This window comes from Macaca nemestrina, chromosome 7, assembly GCF_043159975.1.
Source record: "Macaca nemestrina isolate mMacNem1 chromosome 7, mMacNem.hap1, whole genome shotgun sequence".
Classification (NCBI taxonomy): domain Eukaryota; kingdom Metazoa; phylum Chordata; class Mammalia; order Primates; family Cercopithecidae; genus Macaca; species Macaca nemestrina.
Genome location: NC_092131.1, coordinates 58130915 through 58146590, shown reverse-complemented (window position 1 = coordinate 58146590; position 15676 = coordinate 58130915).

Genomic DNA, 15676 nt, shown 5'->3' with positions numbered 1-15676 from the left:
CAGTGAGCAGGATCGTGACAGAGGGAGACTCTGTCTCAAAAAAAAAAAAAGAAAAAAGAAATATAGGTCCAGCCGGGTGGGGTGGCTCAAGCCTGTAATCCCAGCACTTTGGGAGGCCGAGGCAGGCAGATCATGAGGTCAGGAGTTTGAGACCAGCCTGGCCAACATAGTGAAACCCCGTCTCTACTAAAAATACAAAAATTAGCTGGGCATGGTGGTGCACGTATGTAGTCCCAGCTACTCGGGAGGCTGAGGCAGGAGAATTGCTTGAACCTGGGAGGCAGAGGTTGCAGTGAGCCGAGATCCCACCACTGCACTGCATTCTGGGCAACAGAGTGAGACTCTGTCTCAAAAAAGAAAAGAAAAGAAATATAGGTCTGTAGTTTTATTTTCTTTGTGTGTGTGTGTGCACTTATTTGTACTGAATTATCTGGTTTTAGTATCAACTTCACAAAATAACCGAGAAGTATTCCCTCCTCTTCTATATCCTGAAACTATTAAAGTGTTGGGTAGCAATCTCCTGGAACATAAAGGTGCATCCCATAACCATCTGGGTCATGAGATTTCTTTTTTGGCAATTTTAAAATTATAAATTCAGTTTCCTTAATAATTAAAGGCTACTAGGTTGGGCGCAGTGGCTCACACCTGTAATGCCTGTAAATCCCAGCAATTTGGGAGGCCAAGGCAGGAGGATCACCTGACGTCAAGAGTTTGAGACCAGCCTGGCTAATATGACAAAACCCCGTCTCTACTAAAAATACAAAAATTAGCCAGGTGTGGTGACAGGTGACTGTAATCTCAGCTATTTGGGAGGGTGACGCATGAGAATCACTTGAACTCAGGAGGCGAAGGTTGCAGTGAGCCGAGATCGCGTCCTTGCACTCCAGCTTGGGCCACAGAGTGAGACTATGTCTCAAAAAAAGAAAAATAATAATAATAATAATAGGCTACTAAAATTATCTGCTTTATATTGGGTGAGTTGGGATACTTTGCGCTTCTGAGAAATTGGTCTTTTCATGTGCGTTGTCAAGTGTATGTGTATACAGTTGTTTGTAGCATTCTGTTATTATTTTGATATCTGCAGGGTCTATAGTGATATCTCATGTTTCACTTCTGTTATTGGTAATTTATGTCTTCCTTTTTTTCTTTGTTAGTCGTGATAGCAGTTGTTGCTTTAATTGATATTTCCAAAGAACAAGCTCTTTGTCCCGTTGATTTTCTCTATTGCTTTTCTCTTCTCAATTTTATTGATTTCTGCTCTTATTATTATTATTTCTTTCTTTTTAATGCTTTGGATTTATTTTTCTCTTTTTAAAGTAGGTTCTTGAGATGGGAGCTTAGAATATTAGTTTGTGAGTTTTCCTCTTCTAATATATGCATTTAGTGCTAAAAATTTCTCTCTAAGCAGTATGTTAGCTGTGTCCCTATAATTATGATATGTTGTGTTTTCTTTTTCTTTTCCTTTTTTCTTTTTTTTTTTCATAGAGGTAGGGTCTCACCTTGTCACCCAGGTTGGTCCCAAACTCCTAGCTTCAAGCAATCCTCCTGCCTCAGCCTGATATGTTGTATTTTCATCTTTTTCTTTCTTGCTTTTTTCTTTTTCTATTTTTTGAGACAGGGTCTTGACCTGTTGACCAGGCTAGAGTTCAGTGACGTGATCATCGCTAGCTGCCACCTGTCACCCCCAGGGCTGAAGTGACCCTCCTGCCTCAGCCTCCTAAGTAGCTGGGACTATAGGCAAGCACCACCAAGCCTGGCTTTTTTTTTTTTTTTTTTTTTTAAGAGATGGAGTCTCACTATGTTGCCCAGGCTGGTCTTGAACTCCTGGGCTCAACAGATCCTCCCGCCTTGGCCTCCCAAAGTGCTGGGATTACAGGCATGAGCCACAGCGCCTGGCCTGGTATTTTCATTTTCATTTATTTCAATGTATTTTCATTTCCCTAAGATTTACTTTTTGGCCCATGGATTATTCAGAGGTATGTTGTTTATTTTCCAAGTGTGTAGAGATTTCCCTGCAACCTTTCTGTTATTGATTTATAGTAGCTGGAGAACATACTCTGTATCATTTCAATTTTTTTTTTTTGTTTTTGAGATGGAGTTTCGCTCTTGTTGCCCAGACCGGAGTGCAATGGCGCGATCTTGGCTCACTGCAACATCCACCTCCTGGGGTCAAGCGATTCTCCTGCCTCAGCCTCCCTAGTAGCTGGGATTACAGGCAGGCACCTGCCACCACGCCCAGCAAATTTCTTGTATTTTTAGTAGAGACAGGGATTCACTATGTTGGCCAGGCTGGTCTCGAATTCCTGACCTCAGGCAATCCACCTGCCTCAACCTCCCAAAGTGCTGAGATTACAGGCATGAGCCACAGTGCCTGGCTCCACGTCAATTCTTAATGTATTTGTTGAGGTTTGTTTTACGGCCCAGGGTATGGTCTATTTTGGTGTATGTTCCATGGGCACTTGATAATAAGGTGTGTGATATGTTGTCTTTCAGTCCTCAGTTTTTGCTGATATTTATGTTCTTTTATTCTTCTCTGCTTATAATTTTCCTTCTCTCTCTCTCTCTTTCTTTCTTTCTTTTTTTGACAGAGTTTCGCTCTTGTTGCCCAGGCTGGAGTGCAATGGTGCAATCTCGGCTCACCGCAACCTCCGCCTCCTGGGTTCAAGTGATTCTCCTGCCTCAGCCTCCCGAGTAGCTGGGATTACAGGCATGCGCCACCATGTCTGGCTAATTTTGTATTTTTAGTAGAGACAGGGTTTCTCCACGTTGGTCAGGCTGGTCTCGAAATCACGACCTCAGGTGATCCACCCGCCTCGGCCTCCCAAAGTGCTGGGATTACAGGCGTGAGCCACCGCACCTAGCCCTTTTCTTTTTTCTTTACAAGCAAGGACTTGAGCAATAATTGGCTTTACTATGCCAACTACATACATTTAGAACTATGTCAGAGAGTTATAACTTTTGCTTCAATCATCAAACATAATTTAGAAAACTCAAGAGGAGAAGAAAAATCGATTGCATTTACCCATATTTTTGCTTACCATGTTCTTTCTTGCTTCCTGATGTACCAACATTCCTTTAAAAAAAAAAAAATCCTTTCCTTTCTGTTTAGAGAAATTCCAACTTCTTTTAGCTATTTTTTAAATAATTGTAGAGATGGAGCCAGGTGTAGTGGCTAACGCCTGTAATCCCAGGACTTTGGGAGGCCAAGATGGGTGGATCACCTGAGGTCGGGAGTTCAAGACCAGCCTGGCCAACATGGTGAAACCCCATCTCTACTAAAAATACAAAAATTAGTCAGGTCTGGTGGCGCATGCCTGTAATCCCAGTTACTCAGGAGGCTAAAGCAGGAGAATCGCTTGAACCCAGGAGGTGAAGGCTGCAGTGAGCCAAGATTATGCCACTACACTCCAGCCTGGGCAACAGAGTAAGACTCTGTTTCAAGAAGAATTTAAAAATTAAAAAAAAAAAATTGTGGAGATGAGGTCTCACTATGTTGTCCAGGCTGGTCTCAAACTTCTTGCCTCAAATGATCCTCCTGCCTCAGCCTCCCAAAGTGCTGGGATTACAGGTGTGAGTCACTGTGCACAGCCCTTCTTTATATCTTCTATATCTCTGCTGAGACTTTCTATTTACCTGCTGAGACTATTTTTTTAATTGTTTCAAGTGTGTTCATAATTGCTAATTAAACCATTTTTATGCTGGCTGCAGTAAAAACTTTGTCTTATTATTCTAACATCTTTTTCATCTTGATGTTGACATTTATTATCTTTTTTTCATTCAATCTGTGATATTGTTATGATGAGTGATTTTTGGTGGTGACCTGAATATTTTCAGTATTATAAGACTCTGGATCTTATTTTTAATTTAATTTAATTATTTGTTTATTTACTTATTTTGAGATGGAGTCTCCCTCTGTTACCCAGGCTGGAGTGCAGTGGCAGGATCTCGGCTCACTACAACCTCTGCCTCCTGGGTTCAAGCTATTATCCTGCCTCAGCCTCCCAAGTAACTGGGATTACAGGTGCATGCCACTATGCCCAGCTAATTTTTATATTTTTAGTAGAGATAGGGTTTCACCATCTTGGCCATGCTGGTCTCGACCACCTGACCTCAAGTGATCCACCCGACTTGGCCTCCCAAACTGCTGGGATGATAGGGGTGAGCCACTGCACCCAGCCTAATTTTAATTTTTAATTAAGATTCCCCATCATTAAGCAATGAATCTTATTTATTTATTTATTGAGATGGAGTCTCACTGTGTCACCATCTCGGCTCACTTCAACCTCTGCCTCCTGGGGTCAAGTGATCCTCATGCCTCAGCCTCCCAAATAGCTGGGATCACAAACCTGTACCACCATACCCGACTTTTTTCTTTTTCTTTTTTTCTTTTTTTTTTTTTTTGGAGACAGAGTCTCGCTCTGTTGCCCAGGTTGGAGTGCAGTGGCATGATCTCGGCTCACTGCAACCTCTGCCTCCTGGATTCATGAGATTCTCCCACCTCAGCCTCCGAAGTAGCTGGGACTACAGGTGCACACCACCATGCCCGGCTAATTTTTTGTATTTTTTGTAGAGACGGGGTTTCAACATGCTGGCCAGGCTGGTCTTGAACTCCTGACCTCAGGTGATCTGCACTGCCTCAGCCTCCCAAAGTGCTGTGATTACAGGTGTGACCCACCCCACCTGGCCTCCGCACCCATCTGGATCTTATTTAAACTTCTGTTTTAGCTGGCCTCCTCTAACACCTCCCCAGCAAGGAAAGAGGAGCACTACCTTGTTACTGCCAGATGGGGGCAGATGTCCAGGTTCCTCATTTGGCCTCTGTTGACAACCTAGGAGTGCCTCCTTGTGACTACAAGGTGAGGGTGGGAGTACTGGCTCCCCACTAGGCCTCCAGTGATATCTCCCTGACTGGAAAGCGTAGGAGTACATTACTGCTCCCCACGGGGTTTTCACTGACTCTATACCACAAGGGAGGCTGGTATTGGGGGTGAGGGAGTAAGAGAAAAAAACCTGTTTTCCAGCGGGCCGCGGTGGCTCGCACCTGTAATACTAGCACTTTGGGAGGCCGAGGTGAGTGGATCCCTGAGGTCGGGAGTTTGAGACCAGCCTGCCAACGTGGAGAAACCTCCGTCTCTACTAAAAATACAAAAAATTAGCTGGGCATGGTGGCAGTCGCCTATAATCCCAGCTACTCGGGAGAGTGAGGCAGGAGAATCGCTTGAACCCGGGGTGGGGCAGCGGAGGTTGCAGTAGGCCTAGGTAGCACCACTTCACTCCAGCCTGGGCAAAAGAGTAAAACTCTGTCTCAAAAAAAAGAAAAGAAGAAGAAGAAGAAAAAAACCTGTTTTCCTGTACACTCATGACGCTTCTGACACCAAATGTGTGGAGTTTTCCCTCACAGTAAGCAATTCTCCAGCTCTCTAGATCCCAGTCGGGTGTACTACAATTATGACAGTAACTACCCAGAATTAGCACAGACCACACAGGTTAAGGGTTCAGTCTAACAAGACTATCCCAGTTCAGAAGTCAGTCTCAAATTCCAAGTTGTGACTTGTACTTCTGACCCACTGGCTATAAATCAGGGGCTCCTATGACTCCCTCCTGGGGTTTGATAATTTGCTGGATGGCTCGAGGAACTCAGGAAAGCACTTTACTTGCAATTACTGGTTTATTATAAAGAATACAATTCAGGAATAGCAAAATGAAAGAGATGAATTGGGGCCGGGCACAGTGGCTCATGTTTGTAATCCCAGCACTTTGAGAAGTGGAGGTGGGTAGATTGCTTGAGTCCAGGAGTTTGAGACCAGCCTGGGCAACACGGTGAGACTGTCTCAAAACAAAAACAAAAACAAAAAAAACAAAGAGATGCATTGGGCAAGGTACAGGGATGGGTTGTGTGAGGGTTCCATGCCCTTGCTAGAGGTGCCACCCTTCTAGCACCTCAGTGTGTTCACCAACCCAGAACCTCTCCAAACCTTGTTGGTTAGGGATTTTATGGAGGTTCTATTATGTAGGCATGATTAATTAAATCAGTAGCCATTGGTGACTAGCTGAATCCCCAGATCCTCTCCCTTCCCTGGAGTTCAAGGTGTGGGACTGAACATTCCATCCAGGGTTGGTTCCTCTGGCAAGTAACCCCCATCCTCTAAGAGTCACCTCATTAGCATAAATTCAGGAATGGTTAAATGGGGTTATTACTGTTAACTTAAAAAAAAAAATCACAAGATCTATAAATTTAGAAATGGAGACTTTATTTCTTGTAAAGCGTTATAGCCTGCAAGGTGGCTATCCCGGAGGCTGGGAAGCGCAGCCTCCAGTAGAGACCTGGAAACAGCCATTTCAAAGGAGGAGGGGCTGGGGTAGGAGCTTTATGCTGAAGGAGTTGGCTAAACATACATATTTAACAGGCTAGAGGAGGAGCTATGAATATTCATGAAGGTGGTTCTGGTGCATGCATGTTGAATAAACATGGATGTTACATATGAACTATGTTCACCTTGGGGTAGAGACTTAACATTTAAACGTATTACGGTTAGGTCCTATTCATCAAAGGTCTTTTCAGGACACAAAAGGACTTTTAAGTGTGCAGTCTCCGTGAACTGGCCAGACCCAGTCCTTGGTCAGTAGTCTCCTTATCAGGAGAAAGTTACTGAAATCAGTCTCTTGTTCAATCAGAGCTGTAGTTATGGCTTATGGAACAGAGTCAGTTGGTCAGCATCTGGTGGTTGTAAACTGCAACTGCTTCAACATTGTTTATCTCAAGGCCAGTGCTTATTTAGCTGCTAGAGAAAAAGACAAACCTTGTGGTGGTTAGGACATAGGTTTTTCTTTAAGTGTAGGAGTGCATGGCTTCATGCTTGCCTGGCATGGCCTTAGGTCCTGTTTATAATTTGTATCTTATTACCATAAAGATAATCCATTCTGTCAGTCTTTTTTGTTTTTGAGATGGAGTTTTGCTCTTTTGCCTAGGCTGGAGTGCAATGGCAAGATCTCGGCTCATTGCAACCTCTGCCTCCCGGGTTCAAGTGATACTCCTGCCTCAGCCTCCTGTGTAGCTAGGATTACAGGCATGCGCCACCACGCCCGGCTAATTTTATATTTTTAGTAGAGACGGGGTTTCTCCATGTTGGTCAGGCTGGTCTTAAAACTCCTGACCTCAGGTGATCTGCCCGCCTCGGCCTCCCAAAGTGTTGGGATTACAGCCATCAGCTACTGCGCCCTTCTGTCAGTCTTTCTGAGACAGCGTCTTGCTCTGTCACCCAAGCTGGAGTGCCAGGGCACAATCACGGCTCACTGCAGCCTCGAACTCCAGGCTCAAGCAATCCTCACCCTTCCAAGTAGCTGGTACCACAGGTGTGCACCACCATAACCAGCTAACTTTATTTTGTTTTACTTTTGTAGATGCGGAGGGTGGGAGGGTGGTCTCCCTATGGTGTTCAGGTGAAACCGCCATTGCAAAATTGGAACTGACACAGTGAAAGAGATCTGAACCTAACCAACTCCAACTTGCTTCTAATCTCCAATCTGTCCTTGTTCATTCCTGGGCATAGGCCAAAGTAACTTTGGGAGGAACTTAGTTTTTAGTTTATGGTTTAAAACAAAGATGATAACAGCCCTTTCCAAAAACAAACCCCCTTCTTGCCTGGAGACTAGGCTGCCTTTGTGGGACTAATAAACTAGCCAAAATATTAGAAATTATGGTTTAGGAGTCATGTAGCTGGAGGCGACAAGATTCTGACCCTTCCCAAATTGCTCCTGGAGCTAACATCACCATTGTAAAGATGCAGAGCAGTGCTTGAGATATTTTGCAGACTCTGAACTTGATGGATCAACTGGCACCACCCAGACTGATAAACTGGCTCATATGATCTTGTTACCCCCACCCAGGAACTGACTCAGTGCAAGAGGAAAGCTTCAACTCCCTTCATTTCATCTCCTACCTGACCAGTCAGCACTTGTGACTCACTGGCTACCCCTCACCCACCAAATTGTCCTTAAAAACTCCGATCCTGGGCTCAGTGCGGTGGTTCATGCCTGTAATCCCAGCACTTTGGGAGGCAGAGTTGGGCGGATCACTTGAGGTCAGGAGTTTGAGACCAGCCTGACCAACATGGCAAAACCCCATCTCTACTAAAAATACAAAAATTAGTACGGCCTGATGGCGCGCCTGTAATCCCAGTTACTCGAGAGGCTGAAGCAGGAGAATCGCTTGCCTCCCTTGCTGGGAGGAGGAGGCTGCAGTGAGATCGCACCACTGCACTCCAGCCTGGGCAACAGAGTGAGACTACCTCTGGAAAGAAAAAAAAAAGAAAAAGAAAAACAACAACAAAAATCCTACTCTGATCCCTGAATGCTCCGGGAGACTGATTTGAATAACAATAAAACTCTGGTCTCCGGCACAGCTGGCTCTGCATGAATAACTCTTTCTCTATTGCCATTCCCCTGTCTTGATAAATTGGCTCTGTCTAAACAGTGGGCAAGGTGAATCCATTGGGCGATTACACAGGCTGATCTCTAACTCCTGAGCTCAAGCAATCCTTTGCCTCTGGCTCTCAAAGTGTAGGGATTACAGACGTGAGCCTCCGTGCCCAACCTGTTCTGTCAATCTTATGATCTCTATTTTAACATTAATGCTGGTCAGTTGTGTCTAAGCTGCAACAGGGAGGGGGTACAAAGAGGCAAGTATGGCCTCCCATCTTATTATAGCCGGGAACTCAGTTTTTAAGGTTTCTTTAGGGTCCTCTTGGCCAAGAGGTGGTTCATTCAGTCAGTTGCGGGGCTTAGGATTTCATTTTTAGTTAACGTGATGAATAACAAAAGATGTTCCCCTCACATCTATCAGTCAGGAAATTTCAAGGGTCTCAGAAGTTTTGTGGCCGGGTGCTCATGCCTGTAATCCCAGCACTTTGGGAGGCCAAGGCAGGCAGATCACGAAATCAGGAGATCAAGACCATCCTGGCCAACATGGTGAAACTCCGTCTCTACTAAAATACAAAAAATTAGCTGGGCGTGGCGGTGCATGCCTGTAGTCCCAGCTAGTTGGGAGGCTGAGGCAGTGGAATCGCTTGAACCCAGGAGGCAGAGGTTGCAGTGAGCCGAGATTATGCCACTGCACTCCTGCCTGGCGACAGAGCAAGATTCTGTCTCAAAAAAAAAAGTTTTGTGCAAGAAACTGGGCCCAGAGACTTGAGTATGGGCCTTCAGGCACCTCCCCACCCATGTCTGGGGGCATTTTTTTTTTTTTTTTTTGAGTCTCTGGAGAGCAGTGGCACAATCTCTGTTCACTGCAGCCTCAACTTCCTGGGCTCAAGCAATCCTCCCACTTTAGTCTCCTGAGTAGCTGGGACTACAGGCATGCACCACCACACCCAGCTAATTTTCGTATTTTGTAGAGACAGGGTTTCACCATGTTGCCCAAGTCTCAAACTCCTGAGTTCAAGTGAGCTACCACTCTTGGCTGGTGGCAATTGTTCCTGACTAGCATTTTGTTCCTAATTAGCTGCCTCACCCATTGTCTTCATGTTCCTGGAACTTGTGATACAAAGAACAATGTATAGCCAATCAATAGCTTAAGTTATTTTAATGTAAATTCTTGGTAAACAATCTAGGAACTGCCTCTTTTATTTCCTTTAGAAACACACTTGTGGCCAGGCACGGTAGTTCATGCCTGTAATCCCAGCACTTTGGCAGGCCAAGGTAGGTGGATCACTTGAGGTCAGGAGTTCGAGACCAGCCTGGCCAACATAGTGAAACCCCATCTCACCTAAAAACACACAAAAAAGTAGCTGGGTATGGTGGCACATGCCTGTAGTCTCAGCTACTTCGGAGGCTAAGGCTAAGGCAGGAGGCAGAGGTTGCAGGGAGCCGAGATGGAGCTACTGCACTCCAGCCTGAGTGACAGAGTGAGACTCCGTCTCAAAAAAAAAAAAAAAAAGAAAGAAAGAAAGAAAGAAAAAGAAACACACTTGTAATGACTGCTAATCGGAGTATATTCAGGGAAATCTGGATCTATACTCCTGATTTGCAGTTCTCAAACTTGACCCAAGTAAACTCTCTACTTACATTAAGATTGCCTCAGTTTTTTTCTCTTTAGGTTGATAGCTCTCCACCTGGCCTTTATTACCATTGGTGGAAGTGGGGCCACAGATTTTTCTTTAGTGTTTGGCTGACATAGTTATTTTCTAAAAGTTTTCTGCCTTTCTAGGCTGTCTTCTGGTCCTTTGGCTGTCTGTCTTCCTGCCCCTTTCCTCATCATTTGGCTAAAGAGAGAAGGCTTTTCTTGGAGCTTCTTTCATATTTAAAGGTTTCAACTTCTTAAGTTCCAGGTTTGGAAGATATGAAGACAAAAGAGCAGCAAGAAACTTACCACTAAGTCATTCCTTGGGTCTCCAGGTCGCTAGCCAGCCTGCCTCCTTCTCTCCAGCTGGCAAAGTCTTCTTATGCTTCTTTTCTTTGTAATGCCTCGGGTTTTTTAGTTGTACTTAGAAAAAGAATTGGAAAAAGTATGCCTACTCTATCTCCCTGGAAGTGAATTCTATTGTATTAATTTTATGCTTACCTTTTGTTTAGGGCAAATGATACTGGCTGAAAAACTCCAGTGACTCTGTGATTTTTTTTTCCTATTCCCACATTAAGACAACTATTGTTATAGTGTGAGGAATACATTAAGTTATTCTAAGAGCTCTATAAAGCAATTCAAGCATAGGTCAAAAGGCAAAGTCAGGCTGGGAGTGGTGGCTCACACCTGTAATCCTCCTGTAATCCTAGCAATTTGGGAGGCCAAGGTGGGTGGATTGCTTGAGCTCAGGAGTTCCAGACCAGACTAGGCAACATGGTGAAACCCCGTCTCTGCAAAAACCACAAAGATTAGCCAGATGTGGCAGCTCACTTCTGTAGTCCAAGCTACTTGGGCGGCTGAGGTGGGAGGATCTCTTGAGCCTTTGAGCCTGGGAGGCAGAGGCTGCAGTGAGCCGATTGTGCCACTGCACTACAGCCGGGTTGATAGAGCCAGACACTATCTCAAAAACAAACAAACAAACAAACAATCCAGGACTTCAGTGCTCTTTATAAACTGAATTAGATTTATCAATAGCCCACTCTACCCCTTTAATTCTAATGGTGGTCATATACATATAATTCTCTTGAAGCATTAACATCTATGACTTTGATTCATTTACTTTAAAATTTTGTTTTGCTTGCACATTACTTTTTCTTGACATGTTTTGTAAAACGATTGCCTTTGGTTATATGTAACAGAAGCCAATTAGAGCTTGCTTTAGCGAAAAGAAAAGTAATGTGGCTGGCTCGGTGGCCCATGCCCGTAATCCCAGTACTTTGGGAGGCAGAGGTTGATGGATCACTTGAGGGCAGGAATTCGAGACCAACTTGGCCAACATGACAAAAACCCATCTCTACTAAAAACACAAAAATTAACCGGGCGTGTTGGCACGCATCTGTAGTCCCAGCTACTCGGGAGGCTGAGGCATGAGAATCGCTTGAACCACGAGAATTGCTTGAACCACGGGAGGTGGAGGTTGCAGTGGAGCCGAGATCGCTGCACTGCACTCCAATTGGGCCACAAAGTGAGACTGTCTCAAAAAACAAAACAAAACAAAACAAAAAACCCCCCAAAACTGGGGTGTTTCATGAAACTCAGTGATTGGTATGCAGACAGACCCTAGTAAGGGCTTGGAGCGTCAGGAATAGTCTCTGCTTCATCTCTGCTTTCTCCACACATCTGCTTCTTTCTTTCTCCCTGAAAACTAACCTCTGTCTGCCTCCCAGTACTCAAAACAGGAATATGGCTGTGACACAGTCTCTAGTTAGTAAGATGCATCCATTAGGAAAAAAAGGACTTGTACAGTATTTCTTCAGATCTGATTTTAAATTCTTAGGAATAAAAATCCAGGCTGGGTATGGTGGCTCACACCTGTAATCCCAGCACTTTGGAAGGCCAACACAAGTGGATCATTGGAGGCCAGGAGTTCGAGACCATCCTGGCCAACATGGTGAAACCCCATCTCTACTAAAATTACAAAAATTAGCCAGGTGTGGTGGCATGTGCCTGTAATCCCAGCTACTTGGGAGGTTGAGGCATGAGAATCGCTCGAACCCAGGAGGTGGAGGCTGCAGTGAGCCGAGATTGTGCCATTACACTCCAGCCTGGGCAACACAGTAAGACCCAGTCTTAAAAAAAAAAAATCCAATTGGCCAATTAGGATAATGAGTCTACCTGTGGTCCAGTTGGTATGGCCAGAGATGTACATGCTGAGGAATCCCACAGAAAATCCACGACTGCTAGGAGTCTACTCTTGTATTCCTGTGGATGGGGGTGGCAGTTTCTAAAGACATCCTAAGAGTGTTAAACACATTGAATAACTCGCTCTACTCCTAGAATCTTTGATACACTGTTGAAGATTTATCCACATCAAAATTGTTATGATGTTCCAGGTCAACCTTCTAACATAACTATGTAAGTACATTGAATTCATGATTTGTTTTTCCTGTAATGCTAAAAATACATAATAAGCAGCAGAAAGACCCATTTTTACATTTGGAAATGAAACTGCTTCAAAGGCTCTAGAACTTTCCTTTTCTGGCATTAATTCAGTTAATTTGGAATGTCGGCACACAGTGTAGCTGACCTTCATCCCATAGTGTGACAGCAGAGGAACTCTTGCTCTAATTCACCAGAGAGGGGCATAGCCCCAATGACCCACGTTTAAGAAACTGTAATGTTACCTCTGAAGCCAGTCTTGTTTTTTTTCTTTTCGAGATGGAGTCTCACTCTGTCACCTAGGCTGGACTGGGGTGCAACAGCGTGATTTCAGCTCACTGCAAACTCCGCCTCCTGGGTTCAAGCGATTCTCCTGCCTCAGCCTCCTGTGTAGCTGGGATTACAGGCATGCACCACCACACCCAGCTAATTTTTGTATTTTTAGGAGAGATGGGGTTTCACCATGTTGGCCAGGCTGGAACTCCTGACCTCAGATGATCCACCTGCCGCAGCCTCCCAAAGTGCTAGGATTACAAGTGGGAGCCACCACACCTGGCCTGAAGCCAGTCTTTAACTCAGCAGGTTATACTATTTGACTATTATTTGTGGACATATAATCGATTTTATTTTTGAGACAGAGTCTGTTTCTAACTCTACTGGAAGATAAATCTTTCTTACTTGAAACTCATAAATTGTGTCCGGCTTAGTCCTTGTAAAACTGTTGTAACATTTACCTAGGATTTTACAACCATTTCCACACTCATAAATCTTGGTCATTGTGCTCAAAACTGTATCTTAAAGTAGGAGCTACTACAGACAATTAAATGCTGATGGTTCAAAGGTTCTGAATAGCATAGAAGCTGCTCCATTGTTTGTTCTTGGTATATATACTATGTGTGTTTATAAAGTAAAATTTAAAAAGAGGATATGGAGCAGGAAATTTCACATGAACCTACCTGTTTATAATTTTCTAAGGAATTTTACCTTTCCAACCTAAATCTGGGTTTTGGATTAAGATACCGTTTACAACACTGCCAAGCTCTAAGCTCTACTTTTCAATACAACTCTCTTCTTTTCCTTCCTTCCTTTTCTTCCTTTCTTCTTGTTTCTTTCTCTTCCCCATTCATTTTTTATTAATTCATTTATTCTCTCTCTTTGAAATAGCACTATGTAGCATCTAAAGTTATTATTATTATTGTTATTATTTTTCAGACGGAGTTGCGCTCTTGTTGCCCAGGGTGGAGTGCAGTGGCACGATCTTGTCTCAATGCAACCTCCGCCTCCTGGGCTCCATTGATTCTCCTGCCTCAGCCTCCCGAGTAGCTGGGATTACAGGCATGTGCCACCGCACCCAACTAATTTTGTATTTTTAGTAGAGATGGGGTTCCTCTATGTTGGTCAGGATGGTCTCGAACTCCCAATCTCAGGTGATCCACCTACCTTGGCCTCCCAAAGTGCTGGGATGAGAGGAGTGAGCCACCACACCCGGCCTGTTATTATTTTTTGAGATGGAGTCTTGCTCTGCTGTCCAGGCTGGAGTGCAGTGGCATGATCATGGCTTACTGCAACCTCCACCTCCTGGGTTCAAGCGATTCTCTTGCCTCAACTTCCCGAGCAGCTGAGATTATAGGTGCCTGCCACTATGCCCAGCTAATTTTTGTATTTTTAGTAGAGACAGGGTTTTACCATGTTGGCCAGCCTGGTCTCGATCTCCTGGGCCTCAAGTGATCTGCCAGGCTTGGCCTCCCCAAGTGCTAGGATTACAGGCATGAGCCACCGAGACTGGCCTAAAGTTATTTTATTTATTTAGTTTCTAATATACAAACAGTTGTAAATTTGCTGGCTTACCAACTTTTTCTTCAGATTTGGAAGATTCTTTCCTTTGGGTTCTGTAACATGGAAAGTTCTTCTACCTTGCTTTTGCCATCAAGCTAGCTATCTGAAGGATTCCCTTGAGAGGCAGAACCTCTAAACAGCAAGTTAGGAAGTAAGGCAGATACAGTGCAAAATACTGTGCTAGAAGCAAAAAGTAATGTAGACAGCTAATAATGCGTGATGGCTTAGATTAGTTAATGTGTTTAGTACCATTGTGATCCATTCACCAATTAGTCAGTGTTTTGTTTATATGCCATTTCCTTCATGTATCTATAGGGGAAAACAAGCAAAAACAGAAACCAATGACAAAACCTATAGATTAGAACATTTTAAGCTGGAATCATTATGAAGAGAGGATAAGGATTTTAGCCCTCAGATCTTTGGTGTCCCTTAAGTTTCTTCCTGAATATCATAACATTTATACCAAGACATCGCTATACGGTATGTTATTGTATAATAAAATCACAACTGGCTGAGCACAGTGGCTCACACTTGTAATCCCAGCATTCAGGAAGGTAAAGATGGAAGGATCGAATGAGGCTAGCAGTTCGAGACCAGCCTGGGTGACAAAGGGAGACTCTGTCGCCACACACACACACAAAATTAACCGGGCATAATGCCTCATACCTGTAGTCCCAGCTACTTGGGAGGCTGAGGTGGGAGGATCCCTTGGGCCCTGGAGGTTGAGGCTGCAGTGAGCCGTGATTGTGCCACTGCGCTCCAGGCCCAACCACTGTTACTGTAAACACTACATGCACTTTTACTAATTACAAGGTTTGGAGTAGTCAGTCAATTAAGAAGTCTGAATGACTTCGCCTCTCTGTTTTTATGTTTTATTTTTATTTTTTTTTTGAGACGGAGTCTCGCTCTGTTGCCCAGGCTGGGGTGCAGTGGCGCGATCTTGGCTCACTGCAAGCTCCACCATCCGGGTTCATGCCATTCTCCTGCCTCAGCCTCCAAAGTAGCTGGGACTACAGGCGCCTGCCACCTCGCCCGGCTAGTTTTTTGTATTTTTTAGTTGAGACGGAGTTTCACCATGTTAGCCAGAATGGTCTCAATCTCCTGACCTCGTGATCTGCCTGCCTCAGCCTCCGAAAGTGTTGGGATTACAGGTGTGAGCCACCACGCCTGGCTCTGTTTTTATTTATTTATTTATATTTTTGTATTTATTTTTGAGACCTAATTAAAAAAATTTTTTTGGTAGAGATTGGGTCTCGCTATGTTGCCCAGGCTGACCTTGAACTATTGGCCTCAAGGGATACTCCTGCCTCAGTCTCCTGCATAGCTGGGATTACAAACATGAAT